Source organism: Leptidea sinapis, chromosome 13 (genome assembly GCF_905404315.1).
Source record: "Leptidea sinapis chromosome 13, ilLepSina1.1, whole genome shotgun sequence".
NCBI classification, from domain to species: Eukaryota; Metazoa; Arthropoda; class Insecta; order Lepidoptera; family Pieridae; genus Leptidea; species Leptidea sinapis.
Window position 1 is genome coordinate 5,743,345 of NC_066277.1, and position 10,274 is coordinate 5,753,618.

A 10,274-nucleotide genomic window follows, 5' to 3' on the forward strand; every position below is an offset into this window, starting at 1 on the left:
AATATACTTAACCTTGGCTGTTGACTATGGGATCCACAGTCACCGGATACTCGCATTGCTTCTGGATGAATCGGACATGCTCTCATGACAGCTTATTTATTTATTTTTTAAGGAAACAAACAGTTACATCACTATTGTAAAAAAAGAAGTCCAATAAAATATAAAAATTACAATATTAGATATATCCTAGAATAGTTTTCCTGATAACAAAAGAATATAAAAAATGCGGACATGGCAACTGAACGTTTAGGTAAGTAAACAATATATACGACAGATATACTAGTGGATATAATAATGAATAAAGATACAGGGCAAGCAATAATTGTTTTTTTTATGAGTGTTTCTTGTGAAGATGACATTCTGACACTTACTGTATTTAAGGACTAATTTGTTTCTGTAGCTATAGACGTCGAGCCTATCAAGGTCTTCCTAGAGCAAATAATTGCATTGTAGGAAGCATTTTGATATGTCTTAAAGGAGAAGAGCAATGGCTCAAAGATTGAGCCCTGGGGGACGCCGGATGTCACTAGTACCTGAGAAGAAGTAAACCCATTATGATTGACCCGATTGAACACGATTATGGAAGGTAAGCAGATAATCATTGCAAAAAATTTCCTTTAACACTATTCTATGGCAACTTCTTAAAAGCATTATATAGTCAAATTTGTCAAATGCCGTCTGAAAATCTATGTAGATTGTGTCAATCTGATCTATACCATACAAACCGTTAAAAACATTAGTAAAACAAGGAGATTAGAGAGATTAGATTTGCCTATAATTAATAACATGCTTAAGTCTGGAATAAATGCTAAAATCTCAAAATATTCACCTTTTCCTTTATCCCAATTATAAAGTATATAAATATAAATGTAAAGATTTCGTAAATTAACTTTCGTAGGAAGTACTTATCAAAATTTGATCGTATTTTTTTTTCTAAATTTAAATTTGTACATAATTTGTGCCTCAGAAGTCACAACCATAACCACAGCAATATTTTGTGATTCCGCTGGTGTTGCAACGAAAATCGAATCATTTTATATCACCTTTATGGCAAACTGAAAACTGTCTGCCGCGTAGCAATTTTTTTGCTATTTTTATAATTTGAAATACATAAACACAATATTTTCAACATTTTAGATTGATTAAAACTGCATAAATATGTATTCCTAGAACAATATCGGTAGATTAAAAAATCACAAAGAAAACAATCAGATAATATTTCCAGATAATGAAATGCATTAACGTTAGCTAAAAATAAACATGTATAATTATTCAATAATTGTATAGCTGGCGGTTTATGATGACTTTCCAAGATTTTCGAGAGCAGGGCGGTATTGGCAAAAGGTCTGTTGTTAGCCGGATCCATGCAGTCAACTTTTGTAGGATTAGATGGACTAGGCCTTATGTAGAACTAACAGATCCCAGAAATCACAATTACCGCAGGCCTGAAACAGTGAAAACCTCTAGATATATCACCTAAGTAACTAAAGCGACACAGCAGATGAAAAATAACAAAGACCAGATGAAGTAACTGCATAAATCTGGAAGCACCTCAGAAACTATATGAATAATATTTTTGCTGCACCACCTTTTTAGCAATCTAATTTAAGGATACCTCATACCAGTCTCATGGTGTGATAATTTTCCTATACTATTTTACAAGGGAAAGGGAGACGTTAGGGTGTGCAGTAGTTATTGGGCCATAAAACTTATGTCATATTATATTTATATTATATACAAAAAAAATAGAGAGAGAGTAATTGAAAATAGATTTAAACATGCTATAAAGAAACAACCGCAATCGATGTGCTTTTATGTCAGGACAAATTGAGTATTCAAATGGCTCGGAACAACTTTAAAAGGCAAAATCTATTAAGACAAATCTCCATCCGTGTTATGGACATTACTGATCTAGAAAAGGTATTTAAACATATCCCACGTGACTTCACCTGGGAATCACCGAGGCAACAATTAGTGCTAGAATATTATTAGATTTGTGTATTTCAATAATTTTCTATGAGGATATCTAATGGACTTTTGCTATGAGGTCATGCTGCTGATACTTTTTTTGCGTTCCAGAAGAGCTGCTGTATTTTAGTTTAGAAAAATTTTAAGAAATAAATGTTGTGACTGTTCATTGTCAGTGTGTACACTTATATTAAGGATAGGTCTTCGCTGCGCTCCAACTAGATACCGTACTACCTAAGAACAATAGCTTTTTTATAACGGCAACTATTAGATGTTTGTGTGGGCGGCATCTTGACACTCAATGGCGTGTTTCAAATTTTGTAACATCCGCTTTGTGTTATTTTACATTGAAATTAATAAAATACATAATACCGACTTACTGATGATAAGTGATCCCAGTGTCTTTCTTATTTCTTGTGGTATTATTTTTACAAAGTTTTACTACGCAACACGGCCCATATTTAGTTACAATAAGCAAAGATTATCAGAACATGTGGTACATTAACGTCCCACATTGTTCGAGAGTGCCTCGAGTACGCCCACTTAGGAGTAGTAGCTATCACTTGCCGCACTTTGCGAGTACGCCTGCGGTATCTAGTTTTTACTTTAAATAGTGATTTTCGTTGTTATAACTCTAGAAATAAGGAATTGCTTAAAACTTATTCTAGTAATTAAGATACAAAATAGGTTTAGCTGTAAATACTTTTATAATGAGGTCCCAGTCGCTGTTCCGGCGTTATCTATAAATATATTTAAATGTTTTATCAAGAAATAACAATTAGAAATAACTAAAATACACACTTTAATAGAAAAACAAACTTAAAAGTAGAATATAATTTTCAATATATTTAAATTGAAAATAGTGTGATTAACAAAAAAACGTATTTTGTAAAAAAGCGTGCGGTGCAGTTTTATTTATTTTCGAAATGACTTTACTTTTAATAGTAGCTCATAAATTGTGCGTTTGCTGCATAAAATCAGTGAGCAAAAGTTGTTTTTCCTCACTCAGTTAGGGAAAATTCTTCGACATCTTTTTTTTGGGTACGTAACGTTACCAGTAATAGTTAAAATTACGTACGCCATACGCTTCTTCACTGTCGAGTTGTTTGGAGGAAGAACACATAAATGCTTTACCGATATTTTAAAACAGAATATAAATAAAAATAAAAAATAATTAATAAACTGGTATCCCCAATTCCTCAAGGAAAACAAACAGTAATGTAAATATAAAATAATACAATGTTTAAATAAAATATATTATTAGTACTGTTTCGCTAGGTGAGATGAGAAGTTGTATGTGTTCACACTCACATGACAATCCCTCACCAGACTCAAGATTCTAACTTGGAATAACTCGGCATTAAAATCATACGGCGCTTTTAACTTGATATAGTTAGAGCATTTTTGAGTTGAATCATCAATCCATTTTATACATTTAGGCCAAAGAAATGACGTTATACTTTTTAGCATTTTCGAAAAATAGAACATAGAATTTCAGAAAAAAATAAGAATAAATATATAAACGTAAAATAAATAAATTTAAAAATAAAATAAATAAATTAAAAATAGCAGAAAACTTCTGAGAATTGAAAAGCAATCATAATAACCTTTTGGCATTGATGAATAATTGTAAAACCGTGTAAGTAGAGAAATGTTGATAAAATGAATTTGCAAATTAGCGATAATATAAGTCAGATTCCTTGATATGTTTCTAGAAATTCTACGCAACCTTTAATGCACGTTATAACACAATATATGTGTTATCACGTTTATAAAAACTAAGGTTCTATTGTAACATGCGTGATAGTTTGAGTCCTGAAACCACAGCACGAGTATTACAATGACTAAATACGTGCAATGGCATACATTACTTTAATATAATTTTGTTGCCTCGGAGGTGGTATTTGTTGTAGACACATGCTTTTTGGCAAAATTAACTGACAGTGTCCTCTTCTTTATTGGTATGTGTAGATATGGGCTTTAATTAAAAAATTATATGGATATATGGATCCCAGGTGTTATATTAGATATTCTGTGAAAAATTATCTAACCGCGATGGTGAAAGACGCATAAATCCGTAACGTTGTCTTAGAGGAGTGAGGAGATACACAGACACACAGAGGAAAGCGACTTTACTGTATATATTTATATGTAAAGATAATAGATATGCAGTTAGGTAGTTACTGTTTCCATAGTTAATTATAAACGAATCACGTAGTTTATTGTTTCATATCGCATCGATAAAATTTGCTAGATGTTATTAACTTGATGTTTTCAATATAAATAATCTGCAACGATAAGGTTAATTTTGGCCGTGTTTTTAAGGTGATCATCTTAAAAGATAAGATACGATAATTTGAGTCACTATTCAATATTTTATTCAAGACAAAACAACAATTATATTTACAATACCTAATTTAAATGATTACAAAGTTAAACTATTACTATGAATTAATTAATTTAACTAAATATAAATTAATAATATATTTACTTGATGATGTGGATCAAGTTATTTTTCGCCCTTGTTTTTTGCAACAAGTGTTGAACAAAGACCAATTAATATAATTTCCATTAGAAGTATAAATTCCATTACTAAAAGAACTTAAGTTCCAGTAGTTGGTGGTGATTCAGTGGACATCAATGGGCTAACCTAGTAAAATGTTATTTTTTCCCTTTAGGTGCGTTGTGCACTTTTAAAATATATTTGGGGAAAAAGCACTGACCTGGCGTGACATACATGGGTGTAACCGTCACATATTTGACATTTGACAGAATTTTAAAATGTGAATCTTTATTAGTTTCTTGTTTTAGTTACCAATATCCGGACGACCGAGATGTGCTCGGATTTTTAATAATGTACAAAACTTGAACAGAAAAAAACTAAGAGGACATCTGGATTCGAACCGGGGAAATTTTCTTCTGCTTTCCGGATCACCCAATGTCCCATCTGAGCTATTACAGTCTTGTATATAGTGGCAAAATTTACCTTGTATTCTAATGTTATTGTAGCTGTTTCTCATTAAAACACGGATAAAACTACATTTTTTTAAATTGAAACCTAGCTAGATCGATTTATCGCCCCCGAAATCCCCTGTATACTAAATTTTATGAAAATCATTAGAGCCGGTTCCGAGATTCAGATTATATATATACAAGAATTGCTCGTTTAAAGATAAAAGATACGCTCCAAGCATACTAAGGCCCACAATCGAGAAATCCTTCTTATCATTTTTTTTAATATATATTATTGAGTTATACGTTTTCCAAAACAATTAATATTGTTAGCTTTCCCTTGTAAGAATATTTTATGTTCATACTTTTGTTTTGTGTTTTCCCTATCCATTTTAAGAGTAGGCTTAGGTGATAAATTTATTGTAACTTATTTGTAAGATTAAATTTTTGCCGCTCTTCTCTGGATTTCAACAAAATAATCAATATGTGGCTTTACCAAGGAATTTTTATAAAGTGCCATAGCTTTTTCGAGGGGCACAGTGCCATACCACAAAGCGCTGCTAAGGGATTTAAGTTAGGCCAATATTTTTTTTATTTGCAGGTACCACGTCATTCGAGTGTCATAGATACAAGGTATTTTTTTTGTTAACTTTATTCATTGCTAGGCTGTTGACTGTCTAAGGGTTGTAATAGGTTTTCTATTTTAATTTGGCAGCGAATGTATAAACATAATTTGTTTTAAAGAGTGTTACATAGTAGTACTATTATTACTTTAAATGCAAATTATATATGTACAATATGTAAAAGGTCGAGGTCAATTTATAAATTGGCACGTGTAAATTAAACTTGTGTCATAAGCGTCTAATCCTAGTAAACCGATCATAATAATATACAATATGTAATAAAATCGTAGCAAAGTAGATCACTGTAACTTGATTATTGTTTTAAAGAATACTTGCTGTGTGTTTTAAAAACAATAACCAAATCCAAAAACTTGAAAACTGCTGAATAGATTTATTTCAATTTTTTTTTTATGGAATAGGAGGACAAACGAGCGTACGGGTCACCTGTTGCTAAGTGATCACCGCCGCCCATACTCTCTTGCAACACCAGAGGAATCACAGGAGCGTTGCCGGCCTTTAAGGAAGGTGTACGCGCTGTATTTACATGAATATAATACAGGATGAACAATATGTTATGTTTTAAAAGTGATAACCCTCACTTCTAGAAGTGAGATGAATGATGTGAGTGAAGGTAAGAGCAGCTATTAATCCTAGGATTAATAGCTGCTCTTACCAACTGAGCTAACCGTTCAGTTGGTTAGAGCACCGGCACGGAACGCGGGAGGTCGTGGGTTCGAATCCCGCATCGTTCATAAAATTTTGTTTTTCAAATTTTATTTGTGTATAATACAGGATGTCCCAGAAAGAATGGATAATCCTAGAGCGCTCAGAAAAAAATAATTCCAAGTGATATCCAAAATATGTTTTTTTTTTTAGAAAAACATACGTTTTTTTTTACTTTACTTCACTTCATGTGCACGACCCCCACAAAGTAATGAAATTTGTGGCGTTTTTGGTGTCATCTTATTCCTGATAGACTATACTACTAGAAATACATTAAATAATATAAGTATCTATGATACTTTTTTCAAAAACAAAATAACAACTTGAGTTTTTAACATGAATATGATACCAAAATAATTTTGGAATACTTTGAGATTGTTTCATGTAAAAAAAAAGTTTTAAACCGTAACTAGCCAGCTATTTTAAAAAAATGCGCAGTTCATACAGTTTAAAAAATGGTATAATACATCGTTTTATTTAATACCACTACGAAGTTATTGCTATTGAGATAAAAAGCAAAAAGAGTAAATACGACTAAAAAAGAAAAGATAAATCTTAATAATATTAAAAACATCGGGTGTACATCAATCGAGCTTTATTCTTCTTTATCTTCTTATAAAGGCTCTACTAAGATAACGTGCATAGCGTCGTTCATTTATTTTTGAAACGGCCTCTTGAACACGGCTGCATAATTCCTCCAAATTTGAAATTGTTTTTGAGTACATTTTTTTCTTTAGACAGCCCCAGTAAAAAAAGGTCCAGTGGGTTTAAATCCGGGGATCAAGAAGGCCACAAAATGGGACCCAAACGACCAATCCATTTATTTGGATACGTGGCATTTAAATAAGCACGGACGTTTGTACCATAATGTGCAGGGCAGCCATCATTCTGTAGCTTGGAATGGGATTCTTCCTTACCTCCTCACTTCCTACCTCAGGCACTTCGTCCATTAAGTTCGGAAAAAAAAATTAAATAACTATGAGAAGATAAATTTCCCGGCAGTTCGAAAGGACCAATAATCATCCCGTTTTATATAACCGTCCAATAATTAATTTGAACTGGTATTGCGACCTCTCTTCACGCATTAAATTTGGATTCGAGAGTTGCCAGCTGTGCAGATTATGCGTATTAAAGTATCCGTCTTTTTTAAACTTGATTCGTCGCTCCATAGAATTTTCCCAAAGAATTGTGGATCTTCTTCTATTTTTGCAAGCATTTGTCGACACAAAAACAATCTTGCATTGTAATTTCTCGGTTGCAGAGCATGGACGCGTCTAAGATAGTAAGGATGATATTTATTTATTTTCAGTACACGGTGCACGGTCGTTTTCGGGATTCCAGTACGCCGTGATATTGTTCTTACAGAGGTCGACGGGGCTTGCTGAATTTCGTCAAGCACAATGTCTTGAGTATTGATATTCGCTAGTCTTCCAGAGCTCGTACCAGCAATGCCACTGCCAAGTGTTCTGCCTTTCGAATAACATCTGTGGACTCTCACGAATACACGGTAATCTGGATGACGCGCATTAGGATATCTTTCTCTATAAAGGGCTGCAGCAGCACTTGCGTTGCTCCTGCACTCACCATAGATGAAGTGCATGTTGGCGTATTCTTGTGCCGTATATTGAATACGCGGCATTTTGGTTCACTGAATCAGTCCAAATACAAGCAAAGTCGTCATAAAATCACCAAACAAAGTCCAAATCAGTAAGCAAAACGAGTAGTCCAATAAATAGCCAGAAATCGTCGTTATAACACTGATCCAAATCACGGAGAAATTAATGAATGAAAGGAATGCACACATGCGATACCGAACAAGTCGAGAGACGCACTAAATAACTAAACTAAGTAAATGTCTTTGCTATGTATCTGAAACCGATCCGATAATGACTAAACCGGTGTACCGACCAAAAAAAAGTATTTTCTCTCACTCGCACTCTAAAAAATCAACCTATTCTTGTCTCGTGTAAACAACATATGGGTTTGGGCCACGCTCAGGTAGTAAGTAGTAACCATCCCTAGTACAATAAAAAGGGACCCCCTTTGTGGAACGCTATTGTCAATGTTACCGTTTAAGACAAGATAAAATATCATTTTACAATTTTCTGTCTTTAGTCGTATTTACTCTTTTTGTATCTCAAAGCAATAACTTCGTAGTGGTATTAAATAAAATGATGTATTTTACCATTTTGTAAACTGTATGAACTGCACATTTTTTTTAAATAGCTGACCACTTACGTTGTGAGACTTTTTTTTACATGAAACAATCTCAAAGTATTCCAAAATTATTTTGGTATCATATTCATGTTAAAAACTCAAGTTGTTATTTTGTTTTTGAAAAAAGTATCATAGATACTTATATTATTTAATGTATTTCTAGTAGTATAGTCTATCAGGAATAAGATGACACCAAAAACGCCACAAATATCATTACTTTGTGGGCGTTGTGCACATGAATGTGAAGTAAAGTAAGAATTGGAATTATCTTTATTAGATAATTTTTTTCTGAGCGCTGGAGAACTGTGCCGTGCGGGGTTCAAGGATTATCCATTCTTTCTGGGACAACCTGTATATAAGAAGAGGTCCGAACAACATATAGCCCATATACTATAACGCTAGATGCAAGCATAGTATTTTAATAATACTGCTTATACCGTCCACGCGAAAGACGTCGCAGCGAGCAGCTAGTATATACTAAAAACAACACAGGACCAATAATTGAACCTTGTGGAATACCATAACTTACTGATTGGGGACTTATTATGGCTGACAATATAGGTAATAACAATATAGGTCTATCGCTCACTACATGTCACATGGAAAGGACATAGTTTGGCTGTTTTGAAGGAGTGAGTTAGACTTTTTGCCATTTAAGCTTTTACACATTTATCATTTTTGAGATCCTTCACGTATTTTTTCTGACGTGAAATTGATTTTGTTACGTATAATTATTTTAGTAGTTTCTTGCGAAGTAAAACATACGAAGCAAAAGTTAATCTAGGAATGTTTATTGCTCAGGAAGGAACATTTACATATCATTTGTCACATGAATCTGAATAAAATACATCACCACTTTTTCCATTAAATCACACTCCGGAATAGCGATAAATATTGATGCAACTCATCATTTCCACCCAATAAGTGCGCAAACGGGCAAGGGGTTCAGGTGATGGGAAGTGGTTAGGCCATTAACCGCCCATGGAAATTTGCAACAGCGGGGTCAAGAGGTGCGTTGCTAGGCTTGAAAGTCCCTAAGTCTTATCTGTTTGACTGACTGCAGCTGTTAATTGATTCTACAAAGTGGCTGTGCGAGGCACGAAGTTCCTCGCCATACATGATATTGCAGAATGCCATACATAAACATGATGTGGGTGGAATTTACCATTTTGACACTATAATCTTGTATTAGTTTATTTTTAGTAACCAGGAGTAATGAGACTAAGCTATACAATGATATGAAATGTCGGTCACTTTGTTGCAAGCTTTGACCTACAATACGGACTAGATATCGGGGCGACGCAAAAATATGTCTCAGTGAATAACAGCTCACTTAAGATGTGAGCTCTTATTTTATTTAGTTAACTTGAATAACAAACGCCTCACAATGCCTCAATTTTTGATCGAAGTTTTTATAACACAATGAGAATTAATGGTTACAGTCCGCAGCGTTCTTTGGTGTTCCTCAAGGCTCACATTACGGTCCTATTTTATATTTAATATTTATCAATGATATTACCTCTGATGATGAAATAGATACTATTTCACCCTCAGTAATACAACATTGCATAAACTTTAAGAAAAAAGGATCTTGGTATTATAGTAGACGGAGATCTTCGTTTAAAGAACAAGAGAACATTCAACTGGAACACCTTAATGAAACTTTGTGAAGAACGATATAATTATTTATCAAATTATGTATATGATTTACTTATATAAATTTGTATTATATAAAAATAATAGGAAGAATGGGAAAACGCACTATTAAACATTACTGCTTCAAATTGTACA